Here is a 14,120-nt window from a genome sequence, read left to right as displayed (position 1 = left end):
TTCAAACAACACAATTGCTTTTTCTAAAGAATCCTGCAAATATACACTTGAGGTAACAAGTTGTTCATCAATCTCCATGACAGATATCATAGACAATTCTTCATACTGCCGAGGAAGTTGAATTGCTTTATATACATTAAAAATAGCTTCCTCGTTGTCAACTCTCATGATCATTTTTCCTTCTCTTACTTTAATTATAGCATCACCTGTAGCCAAGAGAGGTCTTCCCAATATAATAGGAACTTTTTCATCGGCCTGAAAATCCAAGATAATGAAATCAGCTGGGAAAATAAATTTCCCAATTTTCAGTAGCACATCTTCTATCACCCCTTCCGGGTAAGCTATGGACCTGTCTGCTAGTTGCAACATCACTGTGGTGGGTTTTGGAGCTCCCAAACCCAATTGTTTGTACAAAGACAATGACATCAAATTTATGCTTGCTCCTAAATCACAAAGTGCATGACCTACATCAACATTGCCTATTCTTACAAGGATAGTAAAGCTGCCAGGGTCCTTAAGCTTTTGAGGAAGCTTATTTTGGACCCTTGAAGTGCACTCTTCAGTAAGTGCAACTGTTTTAAATTCAGTCAGTCTCCTCTTGTTAGCCACAATGTCTTTTATGTATTTGACATATTTTGGAATATCACGAATCACATCTACCAACGGAATATTCAATTGAATCTGACTCAACATAGAGAGAAATTTGTTGAACATGCGATCGTCATTTTTTTTCTGCAATCTTTGTGGAAAAGGTGGTGGTGGTCTTGGAATATTTACAGGTGCTGAAATTGTATCATCTTTCCTTACTTCCTGTGTTGCTTTGGGAATTAATTCACCTTCAGGTATTTGCTTGTTCTTTTTCTTTGATGAAACTTCTTCTAACTCTCTTCCTGTTCTAAGTGTAATTGCACTCACTTGAGGATTTTTCTCTGTATCACCAGGAAGTGCCCTTGCAGGTCTAGTATTTTGATTTGCAGCCAGTTGTCCCATTTGCCTTTCAAGATTTCTGAAGTCCGTTCTGAGTTGCTGATTGTCTTGCCACAATTTTTTTAATAAATCATTTGTACTTTCTTCTGCCTGTTGTGGTGACCTTTGAGGTTGATTAAAATTTCCTTGGGGTCTATATTGATTTTGATTTGATTAATTTCCACCCCAAGAGAAATTAGGATGATTCCTCCAATTTGCATTGTAAGTGTTCCCATATTGTGCCTGTTGGTTCATCGGCCCTCTGCTTTGTTGCCCCACATAATAAATAGATTCAGGATTCGTTGGGCACATATCACTTGTGTGATTATCTCCACACATTTCACAACAAACTGACATTTGTTGAACCTGCTGCATTGGTTGTGATGGTCCCATTGTCATTCTGGTCATTTGATTTGCCAATTTTGCTAAATCTGCTCTCATGGCGGAAATGTCATCCAGTTCAAGTAACCCTGCTTTCTGTTTCATTGCTCTCCTTGGTTCTCCTTCACCTTGCCAATTATGATCATTAGCAGTAAAGTTATTTAGCAGAAGTTGTATTTCACTGTATGGTTTTGCCATGCAACTACCTCCACAAGCTGAATCAAGATTCATTTTGGAAGTTTCGTCCAATCCATCAACAAAAGTATGGCCCAGTACTTCATCAGTTTGACAATGATGAGGACAATCCCGAAGTAGTTTCTTGTATCTTTCCCAGGCTTGGCGAAGAGTTTCACCATCCCGTTGTTGAAACCCAAGAATCTGACTCCGCAAAAGCTTTGTCTTTTTGGTGGGAAAAAACTTGATTAGGAATTTCTTTGCTAAATCATCCCAATTGTGGATTGAATTAGCTGGCTCTTTTTGCAACCATTCTCTAGCATCCCCCAATAATGAAAAGGGAAATAAGGTCAGCCTGACATAATCCTTGGAAACATTTGGATAATTGTAAGTATCCGTTATTTCCAAAAAATTTTGAATGTGCCTTTGTGGGTCTTCATGAGATAGACCAACATATTGCCCAGTGGACTGTATCAGCTGCACCATGTACTGTTTAAGCTCAAAGTGACCGGTGATTTCAGGCTTCACAATGGCTTGAGTCATATTAGCAAGGTTTGGCCTTGCTGCTTCTATCACCGCACGTTCTTGATTACCTGCCATCACTGTTGGCTGTGGTTGAACTTGAATGTCCAACTCTCTTTCTGTTTTGTTTCTAGCTTCCCACTCCTTTCTTGTTCTATGAATTGTTCGTTCAATTTCAGGATCAAAAGGGAAGAGGTTGTTTGTGCTTCTACTCCTCCGCATTCAAGAGAAGAGCCTGCGCAACACAAACAAAATAGATGGAAAATTTAGGTTTTTTTATTTTATTTTTTATTTTTTATCAACACCTAATAAAATTTTAAAACAGTCAAGTAGCTAATTTCAACTTCCCCGGCAACGGCGCCAAAAACTTGTTGCCACCAAAACACTCACGCAAGTGCACGCGATCGACAAGTAATATAGTAGTAAGTAGAGTATCGTTCCCACGAGGAATTGTGATCAACTTATCGACTGATGTAGACTCAAACAATTATCAATTCAAGCTAAATTATCACAAAATATATAAAGAACCAATTTACAACTTACTTAATAATTACACAATAATTCAACACAAAATTACTACACCAATTACACAATATTTTGATAACAATTTTGGTAAAGATATTCCAGGGTCATGGACTTGCTAGAGATCATGCTACTATTTTAGCTTAAGATTGATTTATTGAATTATCCGGGCTATTGATTATAGGGTTAATAATATTCATAAGAATCTTTCGAGTTCTTATGCATCTATTCAAGTTAAACTAATACCTATATGTCTATGGTATTAATATTAGCAAGGATACATTTACAACTCCTATTTTTCAACCAAACAAGACAATTAAGTATATGTCTATCTTCATTGCAAATCTTTCACCCGATGCCCAGGATCCGGATCTTGCTCTATTTGATTCTATATGCAATCAAGAATTTCCTTTTTCAAGTTTAACTCAAGATTCGTAAATAATATTTCACTGTTAGCTACGCAGTAAAATAATTAAAAGCAGAATCAAATAAACAACCCATAACGATAGATTCAAGATCTTCAATCTAAGCTTCAAACAACAAGATCATCTAACATCCATGACCCAAGAATACTAGAGTTTTTAGCTACTCATAATTATACAAATAACAACAATAAAAATCTTTAAACATAATATACGTAAATACTAAGAGAAGGTTTAGAAAAACTCTTTCAATCTTTGCTCCAAGTTGATGTTCCTATTGATTTTTGATAGTTGAAGATGAGTTTCCTCCTCCTTCTCTCTCTAAAAATCAGATCTTCCACTCTCCATCAGCTTAACTCCAATAATGGAGTTCTTGCTTTATATAAATTGAGTGGGATTAAGAAGAAATTCTAATTTTACCCCTTTAAACAACCTTTCCCGAAATCTGGACTAGCGCGGCCGCGCACCTGACCGCGCTAGTCCAGTTGTCCCTTATTCTTGATTCTTTTCTTGTTCTTCCACCATAATTAATTCCGAGGGGTTTTTCATTTATTGCTCCAAAATGGTTCCAATCATATTTGATTACGTAATATACACTTCTTTACCTGAAATGTATACAATTCACTAATAAAGCCCATAATTCATCAATTAATCATAATATATCATTGGAATATCATCAAGCAGAAGCATAAACAATAGCTAAATCACCCAGATTTCGCTTATTATCATCCTTGCATCTTGAGTAAAATGTTTATTGGTTGAACTCTGAGATCATAGGCAAAGATGATGATTTAAAGAACTACTAAGTACAGTATGTACTTAATATCGTATTTCTTGACGGTTTGAAACATGTGAGGTATCACTCTAGGAAGAATGATGTAACATATTGAAATAGATAGATGTATGCTGCAACACTGAAAGGTATATTGATGACTATATATAAAAACATCAGGTCAAATTAATATGCTGTCAAACTAGTAGAGGAACTGAATTCCTCGGATAGCTTATTCTCACAGGACTTGATTTGTCATCAAACTACAGCCTGTGCATTATTAGGGGAGCACTATATTTGAGTTTCAAAGTGACCATAGTGTATGGAGAGTGTGTATAAGATGGAGAGAGCTCGAAGGAGAAGCGTTGTAGAATCATAGTTATAGCCATTTTTGCTTCCAAAATCGCGAAGTTTTGCCCAATGCATTTTCGTGGTCCTGCACCAAATGGAAAATATATCATTTGCCCCTTTGTTGCCTTTGCTACCCCTTCGCTAAATCTCTCTGGATTAAACTCCTTTGCATCTTCACCCCAAATTTCTTGTCATGATGCGATAAGATTGCTGGCATAAAGAGCAGTGCACCCTTTGGCAAATCTAGTTCCCCTAATTTTGTCTCTTCCTTAGTCCTTCGAGTACGAGTTGCTATTGGTGGATATAACCTTAAAGACTCGTACAAAATCATCGTCACCTGAGAAATAAAATAAATTGTAAATATTATTATCATGGGTGTTCTTTTCATTGAAGTTCTATCTACATTGTGAACAAACTAAAATGTACTGCAATCTTTCTACAAATCTTGTTGATGGAAGCTAATAGATGTCTTGAATTTAGTCATGAGGTATACTGGTTAAAACATAAAAATGTAGTACAACTGGTTTTTATTGTTGCCATTTTCAATTTTAACTAACAACTGAGATTGTTGAAGTTTGGCAAAATGCCAAAGTCCCACATCGGTTGGGAGAAGAGTTGGGGGGATTTTTCCCCTATAAAAGAAGGCCTAATATTTAGGATTTAAACACACCTCTCATTTGCCTTCTTATCTTCTTAAGACATTTGTATCTTCTCTCTTTAGTATTATTTCACTTGTATTTTTGGAGTGAAATAAAATATTGGTTGTGTCCAAGCAGTAGGCAAAATTAGCCGAACCTCGTAAATTCTGGTGTTCCTTTTATTGTTGCTTTATTGTCTTATTTATTATTTGGTGGCTGTCATAATTTTTTGGTATAGTAGTTGTGACTTATTCACACTATATACATTTGGCTTCCGCAACAATTGGTATCAGAGCCAAGGTACTGTCTAAGTATGCTCTGTGGTTGCAGCATAGTCTGATTTTCCACATAAGAAAAGATTTATCTTGATACTGTGTCAAGGTTCTGTCTTAGTATGCTCTGTGGTTGCAGCTTAGTCTGACCTTCCACACCAGAAAGGAAATAATCTTGAATTGTGTCGTCAGCTATTAAATAATATTTGTGTCAAAGATGGGAGGCAATAAACAAGAAGAATCTACATCAAGTGTCAACAATACGTCATCATTGGCATCTTCGCTTATGACAAGAATTGTGTCAAATGCGAAATTTGCGGTAGAAATATTTGACGGGTCCGGACATTTTGGGATGTGGCAAGGCGAGGTTCTAGATGTCCTTTTTCAACAAGGGCTAAATCTGGCCATTGAAGAAAAGAAACCAGATGTTATTGGAGAAGAAGATTGGAAGATTCTCAACCGTGTTGCTTGCGGTACCATTCGATCCTTCTTTGCTAGAGAGCAGAAATATCCATACATAAAGGAAACTTCTGCAAGTAAATTATGGAAAGCACTGAAGGATAAATTTTTGAAGAAAAATAGTTAAAATAAATTGTACATGAAGAAGAGACTGTTTCACTTCACCTATGTTCCTGGTACCACGATGAATGAACATATCACCAGTTCAATAAGTTGGTCACAGATTTGCAAAATATGGATACAACTTATGATGATGGTGACTTGGCCTTGATGTTGTTGGCGTCACTTCCTGATGAGTACGAGCACCTTGAAACTACTCTACTCCATGGAAATGACGAAGTTTCTCTCAGAGAAGTTTGTTCGGCTTTGTACAACTATGAACAAAGAAAGCGAGAAAAACAGAAGGGCGGAGAAGGAGAAGCACTATTTGTGAGGGGTCGTCCTCAAAATCAAACGAGGACAAAGAAGGGAAGATCCAAGTCAAGATACAGACCCAGCAAAGATGAATGTGCCTTTTGTCGAGAAAAGGGGTACTGGAAGAAAGACTGTCCGAAGTTGAAGAATAAGGCCAAACATAACAATGGAAAGGCCATTATGGATTCAAATGTAGCTGATTGTGATGATTCAGACTTCTCATTAGTTACAACAGAGTCATCAACATCATCAGACATATGGTTGATGGACTCGGCTTGTAGCTATCATATGTGTCCCAACAGGGACTGGTTTGTGGAATTTCAAGAAGGAGAATATGGAGTCATCCACACAGCGGATAACAACCCTCTTACATTATATGGCATTGGTTCAATACGATTAAGGAACCATGATGGAATGATCAGAACATTAACAGATGTTCGATTTGTACCGGATTTGAAGAAGAATCTCATCTCTGTAGGAGCCCTTGAATCAAAAGGGTTCAAAATCATTGCAGAAAATGGAGTGATGAGAGTATGCTCCGGTGCACTAATGGTAATGAAGGCTAATCGGAAGAATAATAATATGTACCGCTATCGTAGCAGTACAGTTATTGGGACAGCGACAGTGACATCCAGTGATGACAAAGAGGCAGAAGCAACCAAGCTATGACACATGCGCTTGGGACATGCTGGAGGAAAATCCTTGAAAACTCTATCAGATCAAGGATTGTTAAAAGGAGTAAAGGCTTGCAACTTGGAGTTTTGTGAGCATTGTGTCAAAGGGAAACAGACAAGGGTTAAATTTGGTACAACGATCCATAATACTAAAGGCATTTTGGATTATGTACACTCTGATGTTTGGGGTCCTTCCAAAACACCTTCATTGGGTGGGAAGCACTATTTTGTAACCTTTGCTGATGATTTTTCCCGAAGAGTGTGGGTGTATACAATGAAAAGCAAAGATGAAGTGCTGGGAATTTTTCTCAAATGGAAGACGATGGTGGAGAATCAAACAGGCAGGAGGATCAAGTGTATTCGTACAGACAATGGAGGTGAATACAAAAATGATCATTTCAATAAGGTCTGTGAAAATGATGGCATCGTCCGACACTTTACTGTTAGACATACATCACAACAGAATGGAGTGGCAGAACGTATGAACCGGACCTTGCTGGAGAAGGTACGGTGTATGTTGTCCAATGCTGGCTTGGGCAAAGAATTTTGGGCTGAGGCAATTACATATGCATGTCACCTCATTAATCGTCTACCATCTGCTGTTATTGATGGCAAGATACCATTTGAAAAATGGTATGGAAAACCTGCTGTAGATTATGACTCTTTGCACGTGTTTGGCTCAACTGCATATTATTATGTGACAGAGTCAAAATTGGATCTAAGGGCAAAAAAGGCTATTTTTATGGGAATTACTTCTGGAGTCAAAGGATATCGTTTATGGTGTCCTATGACAAAGAAAGTAATATTCAGCAGGGATGTTATCTTTGGTGAATCTGCTATGGTAAATAAGGTAACAGAAGATACCAAACAAAATGAAGGTGCTTCTAAGCAGGTGGAGTTTGAGGGAAAATTTATTTTTCCTACACAAGAAGCAGAGGAGGAAACAAATGAAGATTACCCTTTGGAAGGAGAGTTAATAGAGGAGATTCCAACTCAGGAACCTCAACAACAACTTGAATCAATAGCAACCAGCAGACCAAAAAGAACAATAACGAAACCTGTTCGTCTCATAGAGACGGTTGCTTGTGCAACCTCAATTGTAGCTGATGATGTTCCTACCACTTATAAAGATGCTGTCCAAAGTTCAGAAGAAGATAAGTGGAGGATTGCCATGAATGATGAAATACAGTCCCTTCATCAGAATCATACATGGAGATTGGCCAATCTCCCGAAGGGAAAGAAAGCAATTGGGTGCAAATGGGTATTTGCAAAGAAAGAAGGATTTCCTAACCAAGTAGATGTTCGCTACAAAGCAAGATTGGTGGCCAACGTATATGCTCAAAAGGAGGGAATTGATTACAATGAAGTATTTTCTCCAGTTGTAAAACATTCCTCCATTAGAATTATGTTGGCTTTGGTAGCACAATTGGATTTGGAACTAGTTCAGATGGATGTAAAAACTGCATTTTTACATGGAAACTTGGAGGAGGAAATCTACATGACTCAGCCAGAAGGATTCAAAGTTGTTGAAAAAGAAAATATGGTATGCAAACTTGAAAAATCGTTGTACGGATTGAAACAATCTTCTAGACAATGGTACAAGCGATTTGACGAGTTTATGTTGCGGCAAGGGTACAAGAGAAGCAAATACGATCATTGTGTGTATTTGCGCAAGCTTAAAGATGGTTCCTTTGTATATCTTCTCCTATATGTTGATGATATGTTGATAGCTTCCAAGAATTCAGAAGAAATTGATAAGTTGAAGATTCAACTGAAGAAGGAGTTCGAGATGCAGGATCTGGGTGAGGCAAAGAAAATTCTTGGCATGGAGATAATACGAGATAGACGTTCAAAGAAACTCTGTTTATCTCATAAAGAATATTTGAAGAGAGTACTACAACGTTTTGGCATAGATGACAAGACTAAGCCAGGTAGTACTCCACTTGCTCCCCATTTTAAGCTGAGTACTACTATGTCGCCAAAGGATGAAGCTGAACGAGAGTATATGTCAAAGGTACCATACGCAAATGTTGTTGGTAGCTTGATGTATGCAATGGTCTGTACGAGACCTGACATTTCACAAGCTGTTGGAGTTATTAGCAGATATATGCATAATCCAGGAAAGGAGCATTGACAAGCTGTGAAGTGGATTCTACGGTATATTCATAATACTGTAGATGTTGGGTTAGTTTTTGAACAGGAAGACAATCAGTCTGTAGTTGGATATTGTAATTCAGATTTTGCGGGTGATCTGGACAAACGAAGATCAACTACTGGTTATGTGTTTACTTTTGCAAAGGCACCAGTTAGTTGGAAGTCTACTTTGCAGTCAACAGTTGCTTTATCTACAACAGAGGCAGAGTATATGGCTATTATAAAGGCTGTGAATGAGGCAATTTGGCTTCAAGGATTGCTAAAGGAGCTTGGTGTTGAACAAAAAGGTATCACAATTTTTGTGATAGTCAAAGTGTTATTCAATTAGCGAAGAACCAAGTTTATCATGCAAGGACGAAGCACATTGATGTTCGGTATCATTTTGTACGAGAAATCATAGAAGAAGGTGGAGTCACGATGAAGAAAATTCATACTACAGAGAATCCTGCTGATATGCTGACAAAAGTGGTGACTACGATCAAGTTTCAATATTGTTTGGATTTGATCAACATTGTTGAACACTGAAGATTGAAGATGAAGACACAACCAAAATTTGTTATTGAGAGAGAATTGAAGATGTGGAATTTTGCCAAGGTGGAGATTTGTTGAAGTTTGGCAAAATGCCAAAGTCCCACATCGGTTGGGAGAAGAGTTGGGGGGATTTTTTCCTCTATAAAAGAAGGCCTAATGTTTAGGATTTAAACACACCTCTCATTTGCCTTCTTATCTTCTTAAGGCATTTGTATCTTCTCTCTTTAGTATTATTTCACTTGTATTTTTGGAGTGAAATAAAATATTGGTTGTGTCCGAGGAGTAGGCAAAATTAGCCAAACCTCGTAAATTCTGGTGTTCCTTTTATTGTTGTTTTATTGTCTTATTTATTATTTGGTGGCTGTCATAATTTTTTGGTATAGTAGTTATGATTTATTCACACTATATACATTTGGCTTCCGCAACAAATGTACAGTATAACTTATGATTTACCTTCTAGCCGAGATAATGCATCTAAAAAATTAAAATATACAGTATAACTTTGTCTTCTATGTTTTCTTCTCTTAGCATAAGTTACATAGTTCCTCGATCTCATTTTATATGACATTCTTTCCTTTTCAGTTTGTTTATAGAAAAAGATATATTTCTATATTTGGAAACCTTTAAACTTCTTATTTTACACTTAATGATATGTTCTTATAGAACTGTCATGGCATATCGCTAAGATCACAAGTTCTAAGAATATGTTTAGTATGCGATGAACGTCCTTATTTCTTTCTTAAACTCCGTTTCCAGCAAAACACTACCTTATAAAATGAAACTGCGAGAGTAATAGGCAGGAAATCACTTATAATTTTCAGGCGATATAATTCATCAAAAGTTGGTTTACCACTTTCAAAGGCTTGAAAAACTTCCTCCCTAGCACGTTCTTGCCATTCTGGATTTCTCCCTAACAAAATCATTGTCCACACAAGCAATACTGATGTAGTCTCTTGCCCAGCAAAATAGAATAATTTGCACTCTTCAATTACTTCAGGTATACTCATTCCAAACTTTTTATTACTATGTTCTTCAATTTCTATAGAATTTGACTCTAATAATATACCCAATAGGTCATCATTGAGGGCCTTGCCATTGCCTTCTTCTTTTGCCTTTAATCTGTTGTCAATTAGACGCGTAATTGTTTCTCGTACTTCCTTTTCACATTCTTTCATTCTTTTGTTCATTTTACTGGGAAAAGTCTGCAAATTAAAGGAAAAGTAAGTAAATATTAAAGGTGAAACGTCTTGGTGTGCTTCAATAGTTGGAGTTTGTCTTAGAAAAACAGATTTCGGACTGCCATGGCTGAAGGCCATGAAGCTCAGAGAAGATGAGGAAACTTCGAGAGAATTTCAGATTGGGAGAAATATTTCTCATTAGTTAGAAATCAGAAGTAGTGCGCCTATATACAAGATAATGTGTTTGCACAGCTGTCATCTACCACTATTTACCTAAGCTACCACTAGCTAATATCCAGACATCAACTAACATCCTAACTAACTAATTGCAATAATAGACATAGCCAATCCTAACAAATATGGCTACTAGTTAAATAATTACAATGCAACTCTAATCTTAACAGTTCCAAAATATTTAACGTTTTAAATTAAATATTTTTATTGTTCCAATAAGTAAAATATTTAACGAGCGAGATATTTAATAGGTGATAAATGATATATTAAGGACATAATTAAGTAAGTGAAAGTATTTTTTATAACAACCTACGTTTTTAGAGTTGCTTACACAACTCAACATGGTATCAATAGCAAGTAGAGATCCCAGATTGGAATCTCACTACCACTCATTACCACCAAAAAATTCAAGTGCATCTTATCTATTAAAAAATATTAGTCCCACACATGAAAAGGTAAGTCGAAGATACAATAATTAAATAAAAGTGAAATCCCACTATCAGTTTAATGTGATAAATGAAATGATCATCTCATAATTCAATATAATTTAGAAAAATAATTTTATAATTACGATGAATTATTAAAATTCAGCTATGATGCCAGAAAATCTAAGAAACTGCCAACAATGAAATATGATAATATTTAATAAACTGTATATTTATCTCGTTAACTTGTACAACACACATTTCATCTAACCTAAAATATATTTTTTTTAATAAAGAAAAGTTGTCACATATAATATTGGGAGAAATTTAAAAATAGTCAGATTTATAAGTGGTCATTAAAAAATAGCCACAGTTTTAAAAGTAATCGAAATTTAGCAACTTTTCATGTAAAGATAAATCTGAATAAAAACACTGTTCAAAATCCGAAAAATACTCCAGCATAATATAGTGGAGTTCCAATATAATATACCGGTCCAGCATAATATACTGGAGTTTGGAGCACCGGTGCTCCAGTATATTATACTGGAACCAGCAAAGTATACCGATCCAGCATAATATGCTGGAAGTTCATATACAGGTGTACCGAACTCCAGTATATTATGCTGGACAGATCTCTGTTGCAGCAAAATAGTGGCTATTTTTCATTGACTTTGTAAACGCTGACTATTTTTAAATGATCAGTCCGAAAACTGACTAGACCGTGCTATTTTAACTATAATATTGAAATCTTTTTTTCGTTCAAAGGCTAGCACCATTGGAGGGAAGTCCTTATCTCATCCCTACTAGATAAAATTATGACACCATGTGCATTAGTATAAAAGATTTAAGGCTCTATAGTTTAGACTAAATCAAATTAATTTGTCATAGTAAATGATAAGATAAAGTGAAGAATGTACTATTTAACTACTCCCTCCGGTCCATTTAAAGTGATTTTTTGGTTTTTTTGGTGGTACACAATATTTTATTTTTTTAAATATCAAGAAGGAATTAATTTTTGTTCCTGTTGCCCTTGGGGTAAAGAGCCTATGAATAGTTTGTTATATTTTCAATGAGTAAATTAAGGTTAATATAGTCAAATTCATTATTAATTAATGCTAAAAGATAAATTCCTTAGTAGGTGTGAAAAGAGCCCAATTTTTTTTAAAGTGGACCGGATGGAGTAATAAAATTACTCCCTTTGTTCACTTTTACTTGGCATATATACTAAAAATAGATTTTTATTTTTTACTTGTCATTTTACGCATATCAAGAGAAGATAAAATTTTTTTTCCTGTTGTACCCACATTATTTATAACTCATTTTAAATTATTTTCTCAAATTCAATAAAATATATATCAATTAATATGGGTATCAAGGGGCGTGAAAAGTCAAAACGTGCCAAATAAAAGCGAACAGAAATAGTATAAGTAAAGACACGAAAAATTTGGCATGGTCAAAAGTCTCCAATCAAAGCAAGGTTATAGTTGACTTATCTTTAATTTACCTCAAAACTTTCGCTCTAAGAAGAAAAATATGACTGAAATCACTCAAAGCAAAAATCTTTAGACATACCATATTTTTGGATGATTTCAAGATAATAAGGAATAATTCTTGGGGCTACTTCATTTGATAGATTGATGATGGGCTTTGAATTCATTTCCTTGAGACTTTTGGACAATTCTTTCATATCTCCATAGAATAGCCTGTAGGAATTTCCCTTGAGTCCCTGTTGTCTGAGGCAATTCTCCAGTTTCTTTGGCTTAATCCATATCCACTTCAACACTTCCCATGCTTTATATACCAAGAAAATTATCAAACAGATTGCTGCAATTTTACTGTTGTGAGCATTTCCCATTTCTTGCCATATGATGAAAGTAGAATTCATTTGGGCTTTCTTACATCACCTCCGAAATGTATAATTTATGCAAAAAACGAAATGGCCATCTTATTGGACTAAGATCCAGATTTGACCAGACCAAATAAGACAAAGAAAAGGTACTTATGTGACGTAATTTACTTGGCCCGGGTTTAAAAAAAAAAAAAAAAAAGGGGAGCCTTGAACCGTATGGTCCAAAAAATTTAAAGGATAAAAGTTTGTGAGAATATAATATTTCTGTGGTTATAAAATTTTTCCATTAAGATAAAACAAAAAGTTTAAAGTTAAATTATTTTCAAAGGTTTTCTCATTAATCGGCCAAATGAGAAGTGCTTTTTTCAAAAGCGTTTATCAAAAAAGTACTTTTGAAGAAAAACAGTATGTATTTGACTAATCAATTTGAAAAGTACTTTTGACCAATAATTTTTATTTAGCCAAGTTTTGTCAAATTACGAATAAGGACGTAGAAAGATTTGCTTAATAGTAATGTTATATAAATAGATAAATAATCACAAATATTTATTAGTATTAAAGATAATAATTAAAAAATTTATTTTATTTAAGTAAAATATAAAAAAAATTGAAAAGTACTTATTCTTTCAAGATAATTTAAATATATCAAAAAATCATTCAACAAATATGAAAGCTCATCCCAAAAGTCATTATCTAGTACTTAATAGTTTAAACTAAGGTTATTTTGGTATGTATAATATTTTGCTAAGGGTATTATTTGTAGAAAGAAAAGTCAAAACTGCTTCTGCTTTTGGGGAGAAGCTGCATTTCTTTTGGAAGGCCGAATTGAATACAATATATACAGCCGAATTAAATAGAGCGATATACATCCTATTTCTTGATTTTTTGTGTTTGAATACAACTGACTTCAATACAGTGAAATTAAATACAATGTAAACTATATAAACTAATACCTCTGAATTAAATACTGTGTATACAATCGAACTAAATACAACGACAAACATCCCATGACAAGCAATTAGTAGCTACAGAATGCAGTAGCTAAATTATAGCCACGCCCAGCAATATGCCTCCAAACAATACTGATTTCTGAAAGTTCCCCTATTAGAATTGGGATATGCTTTCAAATTGAGAAATTTGGGCAGGCTTAGAATTTACTTCAACTGACCGTAAAAATTGCAT

General features: G+C 35.1%; 1 long non-coding RNA gene across 1 annotated transcript; it reads right to left on the bottom strand.

Annotated features, from left to right (window-relative positions):
• Positions 1-4,308: 4,308 nt before the first annotated feature.
• On the bottom strand, positions 4,309-13,046 carry LOC107800189 (uncharacterized). Its single transcript, XR_012694375.1, has 3 exons — positions 12,662-13,046; positions 10,103-10,454; positions 4,309-4,447 (listed from the first exon to the last, which is right to left on the bottom strand). It is a non-coding gene; the product is annotated as an uncharacterized LOC107800189 (long non-coding RNA).
• Positions 13,047-14,120: the final 1,074 nt, after the last annotated feature.

This window comes from Nicotiana tabacum, chromosome 8, assembly GCF_000715075.1.
Source record: "Nicotiana tabacum cultivar K326 chromosome 8, ASM71507v2, whole genome shotgun sequence".
Lineage (NCBI taxonomy): Eukaryota > Viridiplantae > Streptophyta > Magnoliopsida > Solanales > Solanaceae > Nicotiana > Nicotiana tabacum.
The sequence above is the reverse complement of the archived record's forward strand: the minus strand, read 5'-3'. Positions and strand labels throughout refer to the sequence as shown.